Below are 12,348 nucleotides of genomic sequence, written 5' to 3'. Positions count from 1 at the left end.
TTTCTGACTTGATGAGGCCGCATTTTGCCTAATTTGGACATAACAGCCAACTCTGTTTTGATCAAACCAGGAAATGAGAGCTGGAAGAGGTGCATCCAGGGCAGGGAGAAGAAGCGCAGGAGCCCAAGGTTGCACATGAATATTCAAACCATAGTTCCCCACTGCAGGTGAACGGATCCAGTATTGAAAAGCAACCGCTTTTATGCAGGTACATTTTGGAAATGAATTTTAGCCGACCAATAAGAATTTATGGAGTGGCGTCAATGTAAGAAATAACTCTGTAGCATCATCAAGAACTCAGGATCCAGGAAGGCAAAATAAGAAAGGCTGCTCCATTAGCCAGATGAATATGATATCATCATGCAACTTAATTGCAAATTTGTATTTTGCCATCCATCATCCGAAGGCAAAAATAACATGGTGCGCTTCCATGGTATACCAGTATCTAGAAAAAGCTTCACCCGACTTAGCACTTGCTAAATTACAGATGCTTAGGAATTAACATACACAGCTTCTTACAGTCTTAACTCAGGGGCCTTCTTTGGATAGTGGAGTTTGCTGTGCTTTTCCAGCTCCTCATAACTGTAGGAGTGAACTAGGACTACACAATACACATGAAGTACTAATAAGCAGATTCCCTCACCAAACTACAAAGGAATAACCTTACAAGCAAAAAAACCCAAAAACAAATTACCTTGAGCCCCGAAATCAATGAAGTGACACTGCCATACTGTTTTAGTCACATGACAGTACTTTCCCCCTCGTCCAATGGTTAAAGGTCTATATTACAATGCCACATGAAATCACACAATTAGTTGGAACCAAACTACCTGCAAGGGGGGGGGGAGGGTATATTCATACCAATTTCTCATTCCCTCTGCATTTCCATAAAAGCAGTTCTGTGAGGGTCTGTGGGGCTTCCAAAACATTACAGGAAGTGGAGCCAGGGGCATCAGTTAAAATCATCCCCTCCTCTAGCAACAGCCTCTGCTGGATCTCAGCCTCTTCCATGAATGGAAGAAGTCCTTCCATTTGTGGATGGTGGTGTCTAGATCTAACCAAATAAAAACTGTTGAGATTATCACAAAACTACCCAGAACTCCCAGTGCTGCATGTAGCAAACAGAAAACTCACCTCAGTAGTTTGCATTCCCTTTTTTTATCCATGCAATCATAATACACATACAGGAAAGGGAGAACAAGTGGATTACTGCACTTCTAAATGACTACCTCTTTCACAGAAATGCTGCCCTGGAGACCTTCTACAAAGAGTGGAGGGTTACAATCCAATCCCTACTCCTCTCTTTAATGAGTGTACAACAAACAGCTGTGTGCAGAATACATTGTCCTGAGTGTTTCTTCAAGGCAGTCAAACCACAGTTCAGTTTGTGTTCAGAACAAAGAGAAATGCTACAGTGCCAAAGCAACTGAGCAGATAACAGTACCAAGCTACCAAATTAGACAAGATTTTTTTAAACTGGGTTTTGTATATCATTCTCAGGTGAGATAGGTTATATATATGTGTGTGTTTGTGTCCTATCTCCCAGACACTGAAGGCAGCTTATATGGGTTTCTGTCATCTGACCTTTATACCAACTCCATGAGACCAAGAAGCAAATCAAGTTTTATTTTCATAGTAGCAGCTAATTCACTTAATTATCCTCCTTCTTATAATTTTTAGATTATGTCAAGTATGAATAGGACAAACCTGTATGTGCAGCATATACAGGTGCACTTCCTAAAATTATATGACTGAAGACGCTTGAAGTTTACCAAAAAGTAATCCTGAGTACAGAATTAATTCGGACAGATCAAGCATGAGAACCACCACTTAGTCTGAGGACAAGAGAAACCCTGCTTTGAATGCTGCTGTCTTCAAGGGAGCTCAGTTTTTATCAGCAGCAGGTCTCTCCTTTGATGAGCTTTCTTTGCACCTTGCTTTGAATTCCAAACCATCAGCTGATTTTTGGGACTTCAAAGCACTGTCACCCAACGCCATTGTGACATCAAGTGACTGACAAGGGGATGGCCTTGTCTATCTGTCAAATTTGGGGGATAAGATAGATAAGAATCAAGCCCGCTGGCCGGATCCAGTCCCCACCCTTCATTTAATAAATTCCCTTCAAATGACACCTGCTATGCTCGATCCTTCCAGGTTTTGCGGTATACAGTCGTACCTTAGTTCTCAAACGCCTTATGACTTGAACATTTTGGCTCCCAAATGCCACAAACCTGGAAGTGAGTGTTCCGGTTTGCAAACGTTTTTTGGAAGCTGAACCTCCAACGCAGCTTCCAATTGAGTGCAGGAAGCTCCTGCAGCCAACCGGAAGCCGCGTCTTGGTTTCTGAATGTTTTCGGAAGTCAAACAGACTTCCAGAACGGATTCTGTTTGAGAACCAAGGTATGATTGTATAGCAAAAACCTTTCAATAAATATATGAGCTGTAAACGGTTTTAGTCTAAAATTTTAGAGAAATACATGTCTATGCCTTTTTGATCAAATTTTGGATTTATTATAGTCCTGTAAATTTATCTCTAAGCTGCTATGTGTGTCTTATTAAAGGAAGAAGTTCATATTTATTGTTGTTGTTGTTTTCTTATATGCCGTTCTTCCTTCTGAAAGTTCCCAGGGTGGCTAACATTTCTAATAAAACCATGCTAACAGAAAGTCTTATAAATCACATTTAAAACTACAAATACACAATGAATATATTGCAACAGGTATAACACAGCAATTTAGGCAGGTGATGCAGGTAACATCCACTTTGCTTATAGATTAATACTTTACTCAGGATTTTTTTGTGTTAACTTCAAGTGTCTTCAATCATAAGGCTGGAGACCTGTAGGAATAAACAAGTTTTTACCTGACACCTAAACAAAACTAGTGTAGGTGCCAACCTGATTTCTAAATGGACAAATTTCCATAAGCAGGGTACCATCACTGAGAATGCACTGCTTCATGTGGTTGCCCCAAGAACACATCAATGGCACTAGTACCAAAGACTCTCCCCACTTCACATCTTAAACTCTAGTTGGCTGGTACTGGGAGGCATGACCCTTTATATACTTAGAGCCTGAGCTGTTTAGGGCTTTATATGTTAGTACCAACCCCTTGAATTCGGCTTGGCATATCTCGCTGACATTGCCCCTAACAACACACAGGTAGTGGCTTTCTATGTCAGTTGCAGCTTCCAAACCATATTCAAGGTTAACATTGTTAATAAAGCAAACCTGTTAAGCAATCTACATTAGGAGGTGGCAATTGGCAATCCCTTCACAAACATAAAGCTAGATGCAGATGCACTAAGAATTTACATACTTACATACCAATTTTGGAGGGAGAATTTTATTTCCAAAATGACACAAACTTTCCCTTTATGTTGAGAGTACAAAGCAATGCAATGCAATCTGAAATACTTAGTGGATATAAAAAGCATTTATTAGAATAATCCACTGAGAGATCCAGGCCTCCATGCCAGAAAGGTGGAGACACATAATTTGTAGTAAACAAGAGTGATTCATTTACTACAGCATGACTACAGCATGTAAGCAGCCAATAGCAATAGGAATTCATTTCCCGGGTAGGAGAGGAAGGTCAAAACAGATTAATTTGAGCCACACATTTTCCTTTGGGCTGGGTTCCACTGCAGGAAGGGCAAGATATAAATTTAATAAATAATAATGTTTCAAGCTCCAAACTGCACTGAAGTGCCAGCTGAACAATAATTGGTTTCCTGAAAAGTGCATTTAGGACTGGGGGTGCTTAAAGATAATTGCTAAAACTGGCATTAGACTACTTCAAACTACTCAGTAACATAATCCAATGTCTGGTTAAATACATTCCAAATCCATACCCACAGCCAAAGCTGGCCCATCCATGAGGCAAGGTGGGCAACTGCCTCTGACAGCAGGACCCATAGGGGCAGCAGATCCCAATATAGATCTTTATCCCCACCCCACCCCCTGCTCATGATGTAGATCTTCATTTACTTCTTCCCTGGTGGGGAGGAGGTTACTATTGTGTGGTTTTCCTCAGTTGCCAAAATGTCTTGGGCCAGCCCTACCCACTCCACTCTCAAGGAGTTACATAGCAAACACAACAGTCCACTTCAAAGCAATGAAAAAGGAAAAGGGTCTGAAAATATTTTTAACAAAATGCAATCCATGTATTGTGTGAGCACTGTGTATCTGAGCACTGTACAATTTTGTACTGTTAAACATAGACTCTGCAAATGAAGTTTGGGATTCCTGACATATACAGCATCTCTCACATACAAACCAAGTCTCTTTAATAGTGCAAAATGAACTAAACTGTTTGGTTGATATCTTGTGTTAGTCATACTCAAATTGTGCTCACTGAATTCACTAGACTACCAATTTCAATAGACTTATACCAATTTCAATAGGTGTACTCTAAGAAAAACTTAGTTAGATATCACTCTTCATTTTTGTACCAGTTAGAGCTGTATTTTAATATAACTAGAAGATACGCATTTCTTAAAATCAGATCAGTTTTGTATTCCTATATTATTCTGGGATCAAATTATCTTCAAAATTATTGTATTTACTTGGAGCACTGTAATATCCCACTTTCATTAGTAGCATCACAGTGGTAGGCGAGTGAAGGTGCACCAGTTTTACAGATAGAAAGCTGCAGTTTCAGGCTCATGCTTTTAATTCTGCAGAAATCACTAGAACCAAACTGATTTAAAGCCAAGCATTCATGTTAACTATTTTATACATCATTTTAATTCTGACAGATTTAGTCAACAGTCCTCTGAAATAAAAGGCTATTTCAAATGTTGTTCTCAGTCTCTCATTTATTCTTAAATGCATGAGCTACAGAACTCAAAGCAGGCCTAATGTCCGAGAACGTCTCCTGATCATTGCTTAAAATGTTTGAAAGAGTAAAAGACTTCTGTAAAAATTCAAGCATTTTTAAAAGAACGATAATGAGAAAATGCAAGGAATGCCAGTGAGGTGGAGAGGTATCCATGGGGGTTGGGGAATTTATTATAAAAAACAGTTTTAAAGTAACTAAATTATTACAACAATTTAGGAAGTTCAAAAGTTGCCATTAACATTTTTGTTGTTGACTGTCCCTCATGAAACAGATACAATGTACCATTCTTTAAGCATGCTAATAGTATTACATCATCTGTTTATGTCTTCATAACTTTCCATAAATTGTAAATAATTCCCAGATTTGTAAACACTGTGAAACCACAGCTTCAAATACAAATAAACTATAGGTTAACATGTATGAGTGCTTTTGCTTCCCTACTCCTGTCTTTGGGACAAAGGGAGAGAAATAAGCAAGAGTCAAACTTGTCTTGAGAGGTGTTTGCTTGTACAAATGAGTCCTCATGGCTATTTCTCTCCAAACAAACACAAAGGTAGAAATGCCAGCTTTGCCCATTATGACAAGCCAGAATGAGGCTTGTTTCCTCCCTTACATGGGGACAGTCAGCAGAAAGGGAAGAGCTAAGGGTTCATACACTATGGTTAAGCACTGCATGCAAACAAGGCCAGAATAAGGGAAATACATTATTCCTAATCAAATATTTTAATTGATCTAATTTTAGTTAACGAGGGGGAAAACCTCAAGACATTTGTATAGCATGTGTAACATTAACATAATGGGTTTTGTTTACTGATTTACAAGTCACAGATTCTAAATTAGATTCTAACCAATAGAGGCCACCAGAACATTGTTCAGAAAACCCATATTCCTGAGATATGCACAACGAAGAATTATGAGCTGAACTACCACAGACAATTTTTTATTTAAGTACTTTAAACAACTGGGCCCTGAAACTAAAACATATACAGATTGTCAGCTGGCTAACTGTAAAATTACTAGTACATACACAGAAGGCAGGAATGGGTGAGGAACTGGTCTTTCAGTTTCCCCCCTACATGTTCAAAGGAAGACCTGTTCAACTAACCACTTATTTACCAGGAAAATGTCATTACCACACTGGAGGGGAAAGCGGGAGAGAGGGTGGAAGAGAGTGGGGGGGGGAGAGAGAGAGAGATCCAGAGCAACAGTGTATCTACCATATCATTGAGAAGAACATCAATAGTACTTTATGGAAGAATAAACTAGGCTGATGTGTGTAGTACTGTACTTTGAGACTGGAGATTTCTCCAAGGCCTCAAATGGGAAAAAAGTCTTCTTTTTGCCTGCATACATTTTCAAGGGGAGCTTCCTTCGAAAATGGATGCATGCGCTCAAATTATGATAAGGAAACTGTATCAGGCAATATTCTAAAGGACTTCCCCTTTAAAAACACATAGTCAAAACACAGTGACTAGTTAAATATGTCCATCTGAAATACAGGATGGTCAAGTGAAGGCTGGTCATCAAAAGAAACAAATGCGAAAAATTAACACCAGAGACCAATGTGAATTTAAATTTATAACAAGTCAGGATTTGAAATAATGTGCGGGTAAAAATTCACAGCAAAATACCTTGGTAAATCCAAGAATACCTGCCAATATTGTACCAAGAATGGAGAATGGCAAGATATAAAAGAACAAATAATCCTAAAGCACCTTCAAGACTGACATACTGTAGCATATGCCTTCAAATAATATAAGAAAAAACCTTCAAAATCTACATTTGGGCAGTACCTTTTTTGAGACGAACCAAAATTTCACAGAAGCATGACACGTTTTTGAGTTCTACAGAACATCCTGCCTGATGACAAGCTCCGGAGAACTCAAAAACTTGTCACACTTTTGTAACATTATGGTTGGTCCCAATAAAGGCATTGCCAAAGTGTGGATTTTGGGGGGAGTCATCTGTGAGATCTGTAGGCCTCAACTCCTTAACCAATGAGACTCTTGCAGCACCTGGGGTCTAGATTTTTCTGACACATGTTCTCAGACCACAAAAGATTATGCTAAGGCACATTTGTTAGCCTTTAAGGTGTCACAAGATCACTGGGTATTTTTCACAACTACTCTTCTTCAACAGAATGATTAGGACTGTCCTATAATTAAAACCCTGCGGAAGTTGGCCACGAAACACCTACAATGACATCTTGACCCTGCCTCTAAGGCTGCAATCTTACATGGGGAGTAAGCCCTGCTGATATTTAGTTTCTGAACAAACATGAAGAGGAGAGCAAAACACCACAGGAAGAAGGTTGGTGGGGGGGGAGAGAGAAAGAGAGATAAACAGAGGCAGAAATTGAGAGGAAGACTCATAGAGTAGCAAGTAGAGAAAGCCCTTGTCCAACGAATCACATTCCAAAGAGGTTTGAATTAGACATAAAATGACAGCACTGCATCAGAAGGAAGCTTTGATATATGTGTGTGTGTCTGTTTACCAGAAAGCATACGATAAAAGAAAACTGTATAAATATGCAAAGGCATCTGGGATTTCCTAAAAAAAAAAAAAAAGGATCCGGAAAAGGTGCAGAAACAACCCAGGCTGCCCCTGGGGTTGTTGGCAAGGCGAGAGGCCCTGCTTAGGAGAGGGCTCCCCCCACCCACCTCTCTTGGGCACCAACCTCTCTCTTTTTGGGTGGGGGGGGGCAGAATCATCAGTAACAATTTCATGGGGAGGAAGTAAGAGGAGCCTCCCGTGAGAAGTGCGTGTGTGCATGTGTGAGAGAGAGAGCGCTAAGTGTGTGAAGTGTGCTACCCGAGTGCCAATGCAGCCCTCGCCCACAGAGAGGAGAGAAGGGCTGCCCCATAACCGACCCAGACTGAATCATCACCCCCCCTGGATCCTTTTACCGGAGTTCGGCGCTGGCGGGGGGTCTCGGCCGGCCTCATACTGACGGGACTGGACGAGGGGGCTCCGCTAGTCCGTGGCCCCCGCTGGCGATGGCGTGAGGGGAAGAGGGCGAGGAGGGAGGAGGAGACGGCGGAGGAGGGGGCTGTGGCGGAAGCGTCGCGTCCGGGCAGAGCTGCTGGCGGCGGAGCCGCATTTCCCCCTCTCTCTCTCCTCCCGTCACAAGCCTCCTCGGCCGCCCCTCAGGTGGGGAAGCGAGAGCGAGGAGCCCGGTCGGCCCACCTTCGCGCACGGGCGCGGGGCCCCTCTCGGCTCCCGTACACAGGGAAGAAAAAGAGGGGGGGAGGGAAACGGGGGTGGGGGGAGAGAGAGCAAGCGAGAGAGAGAAAAACCCTCACAGAGGCGGCGGCGGCCGTAGGCAGCTGCTTGTTGCTATTACTGCTGCCGCCGCCGCTTCCTCACTTCCGGGAGCGACGCGGCGTGTGTGTGACGTCATGACGCAGCCGGGGCACGGGCGCGTGTGTGGGGTGTGGGGTTCCCCCTCCCAAAAAAAGAGCTGCGCCGTTCTGTAGGAGGGCTTATTTGAAGAAGAAAAAAAGTACTATAATATTTTTACTTTTTAAACAAACGACCCGAACGCCTCCATCCGGGTACTTGCAAAGGAAGCTCCGGTTCTGCTGAGGGAAGAACGTAGGTGCCTGTATGAGTCCGTGCCCAAGTCCATATTACTGTATAGAAACTTGCCTTTGGGCGCAAATACAGCCCTGTGTGTGTATCACATACTGTATATACATACATATATACATATATGTGTGTGTTTAGATATATATATATATATATATATATATACACACACACACACACACACACACATACATACAAACACACACACAAATTACATGTTTATACATACAGAGAGAATATATGTATATTATTATTATATGCAAACCACCAAGTGAGAGTTATAGTTCATCTAATGAACTGGGCTCTAGTTGACAAATGCTTTTATGCCATGATAAAATTTAGTCTTTTAGGCTTCACAAACCTTTACTGTGGCTGATCACAGAATTTTCCTGCCCTGGGCAACATGAAGGGCAGATTTGGTCCCACGTGGCTCCGCTGTCCATGACCACTCAGCTGGCAGAGGGAAGGAGGGTAGACAATGCAAGTGTGTGCAACACCATCTCTCTTTTTTTGGCACAGTAATGGACACTGAGCATAGTGGCAAGCACAGACTTGTAAAATCCATTACCAACTGGCAGGTAGGGGAGGGGCTGAGCAGAGGGGACAGGCTTCCTTCCTCCACAGCCAACATGGAAATCAAACATGCTTCGTCTACCAACAGCCCACCCACCTAAATATAATTCCTATTGCTACCAGGCAACGAGTGTATTTGTAGACCACTCTTCATGATCACTCTCCATAGTGATCTTGGAGCAATTTCCAAGATAAATTACATTCAACATAGAATCACATTGAAATACGAAACTTAAAACAAGTCATTAATAAAATACAGCTGTGCAGAAATAAAACCTAAAAATGTTAGGCAGGCTGCATGACTTCATTTCCTCCAAAGGCCCTATAGAACAGGTATGTTTTCACTTGGCGACTAGCCTTTCAGAATTGTTCCCATCCCTTGTTAAATACAAGCCTAGACAAGCCCAATTCTGCACTGCAGAGAGATTGGCAGAGGCCAGCCAAGTACAGGCAGTGACAGCTTCTGCTCATTCTGGCTGGCCTGCTGGACCCAAAGAGAACAGGTAGAGCAGCCTTTGACAACCTGGTGCCCTTCAAATGTTTGGGAGTGCAACTCCCATTAGCAGCAGCCAGCAGAGGGAGGTAGCAAAAGGCAGAACAGTGGTTGCTCCTTACAACTCACTGGTCCAGCTCTATCCACCATGCTACCTAGAAACTCACTCGCTGGATCATCACCGTGTCATGGTGAGTAGGCTTGCACATTCCTATGACCCTTGTGAACGAAGCTGTCCGGAATCTCATACTCCCAGCAGGGTCACCCAAGGTGGTAAGGTCAAAGGGTTCCATCAACGGTGTCTCCGAATAATTTTACACATCACTTGGGAAGACAGGCGAACTAATGCCAGTGTACTGGAAGAAGCAAAGATCAGTGTCAAAGCAATGATTCTTCAACATCTATTTTGGACTATTCACGTTGTTCAAATGGCTCATTATCATCTTCCAAAGCAACTACTCTATTCCAAACTTAAAAATGGAAAGTGTAATGCTGGTGGTCAGCAAAAGAGGTTTAAAGACTCTCTCGAGGTAAATCTAAAAAAAGTAAGATAAACACCAACAATTGGGAAACATTGGCCTGCAGTTCTCCAACTGAAGAAAAACCTTTACTGAAGGACTTTGAAGATGCTTGAACTCAAGACGCAAGGAAGAAACATGCTAAGAGGAAGGCACGTTTGGCAAACCTTCACCTTGATCAACTCCTGCCTGGAAACCTATGTCCCCACTGTGGAAGGATGTGTGGCTCCAGAACTGGCCTCCACAGTCACTTACAGACTCACTGTTAAGACAGTGTTCATGGAAGACGATTTTACTCGGCTATGAGTGTTTGCCAAACAAGCTACCTAGAAATAGAAGGTTAGAATCCTTTTTCCTTGAACAAATTATTTTCATATCTGTCATAAGTGTCTGCATAATAGGTTTTTTTTAATGGGGGTGGAGTATCTTTATAATGGCAGTTGTATTAGGGGGTGGGATGAAATATGGTACCAAAGGCAGTGAAAATCCAAAGTAGACCTTCTCATTCCTCCCCCCCCTTTCATCTCCGGGGGAAAATGCAGTTTATAGAAACAACTAAAAAGTTGTTTTATTTTAGTTGAATATCTAAATATGCTTTTTGAAGACATTGTTATGAATTTGGGGCATACAGCCTACCCCCCCATCCCTATTCTAATTCCTAGATCAATTTCTGGAATAGCCAGGCCAGCCTGGTAATGGCCCGCTATGTATGGGTCTCTAAGGTAACAAAGGAAGTGGCTCTGTGTCAGATGTCAAATGCGTGGACCTCCCTCCCTCAACTGTCTCTCAGGTAGAAAGACAAAAGACCAGAGTGGAGAGCTGAGTTATGTGAGCCAGAAGCTGGAAGAAAAGCTGCAGGCTGGCCAGGCAAAGAGAGAGAGCAATGACTGATTTCTTTTTTAACCCAAGGCTGTGGCTATGGGAGAAACAAGACCCTTTGGGGGTGTTAATGCTGTGAACCCCTCCACTGCAGGCTCAAGTTATATATGTGTGTGTAAATAAACCATATATTACATTCTCAAAGGAAACACGAACCCTGGGTGCTTGGAGATTGGAGTGGCATTCAACAATATCCTTCCAGAGTTATAGATGAGCTTTCCACTTTCCTAACTGAATGCCGTGTCTGATCACTTCTGGGGTGGGGGTTGCGGAAACATCCTTGCCATGTTCTTCCCTTTGTAGTCATTCAAAATGATAGGATACAGGACTCAAGAGCTTCCCAGCTTTATACAGGCATTACTGTTTTGTCTTGCAAGCACAAACAATTTTCCATCCTTTCGTAAGTTAATGATATTTTCTCCTTCCCCTGCATTTACATGAGTTTAAAGTCATTTGTTTTTATAGGACATGAAACGCTGGGTTGTGGAGCTGAATACTGTGTGAAATGGGGAGCCAGAGAAGGAGTTAGCTGTAAAACGCATAATTTACAAAAGAGAAATGTAAACTTTGTAGAAAGAAAACAGCAGCGAATAAGTTCCGTCTGGGTTCCTAACTTGTCATGTAAGCAAGAGAATTGTAGCACATCTTAGGCCTGAGCTTCATGGGCAGCAGCATGGGGTTCTTCTACTTTGAACCACTGCTTCTGCAGCAAAGGGGTTCTGACCCAAGGTAAGAGTTCGCGTTTGGGCAGGCAGAGGAAGGCAGGACAAAGTAAGTAAAAGATGAGGCAAGGCAAGGATTTCAGGATTCAAATGATACCACAGACACTACCTAGCTGATATCACCCCTTTAAGACTGGTTTATGGGAATGGGTTAGAACCTCAGAAATAATGAGCTCACATACACCAGTCTCCTGTTAAGACTTCAAGGTAATTGGGTGGAAGGGGTGAACACCTGTGGTCTAAGTTCCCATATAGCCTGGATTGGTGGGAGCTCTTTTGACAGCATCTTGTTCCGTTGCTCAGCCTACTCAGATTTAAATGTAAGTTTTTGTGTTATTTAGCTGGATTAGTTAGTGTTTGTTGCTTTCTTACCTTCTGAGTTATTTTAATCTGTGTAATTATTTGGAGTTTTTCACTTTTGTAGAGTTTTGTTTTAGTAAAGTCTGTGTATGATTTTATGAAATTTGGTCTGGTCTGGGTTCCTGAACCTTTTAATTTTGACCACACTTTGCTTTTCGGAGGAAGGGTCATCTGCCACAGGCACTCTCTGCAGCTGCCTTTTCTGCTGGTTAAATAGATTGTGGTGCAACTCTTCCTCTACTGCTGCTGTAGTCAAGGCTTGGCTATTGAATCATAGAATCATAGAGTTGGAATAGACCACAAGGGCCATCGAGTCCAACCCCCTGCCAAGCAGGAAACACCATCAGAGCACTCCTGACATATGGTTGTCAAGT

General features: G+C 42.3%; 1 protein-coding gene across 1 annotated transcript in view; it reads right to left on the bottom strand.

The window, feature by feature from the left end:
- SPOPL (speckle type BTB/POZ protein like) overlaps window positions 1–8,143 on the bottom strand; it is a 34,122-nt gene extending 25,979 nt beyond the window's left edge. Inside the window, exon 1 of the mRNA XM_082199260.1 lies at window positions 7,748–8,143. The gene's annotated coding sequence lies outside the window, so the exon portion shown is untranslated. The remainder of the gene's footprint in view (window positions 1–7,747) is intronic.
- Window positions 8,144–12,348: the final 4,205 nt, after the last annotated feature.

This window comes from Podarcis vaucheri (genome assembly GCF_965113315.1).
Source record: "Podarcis vaucheri genome assembly, chromosome: 1".
Taxonomy (NCBI): domain Eukaryota; kingdom Metazoa; phylum Chordata; class Lepidosauria; order Squamata; family Lacertidae; genus Podarcis; species Podarcis vaucheri.
This window is presented reverse-complemented; position numbering and strand designations above follow the sequence as displayed.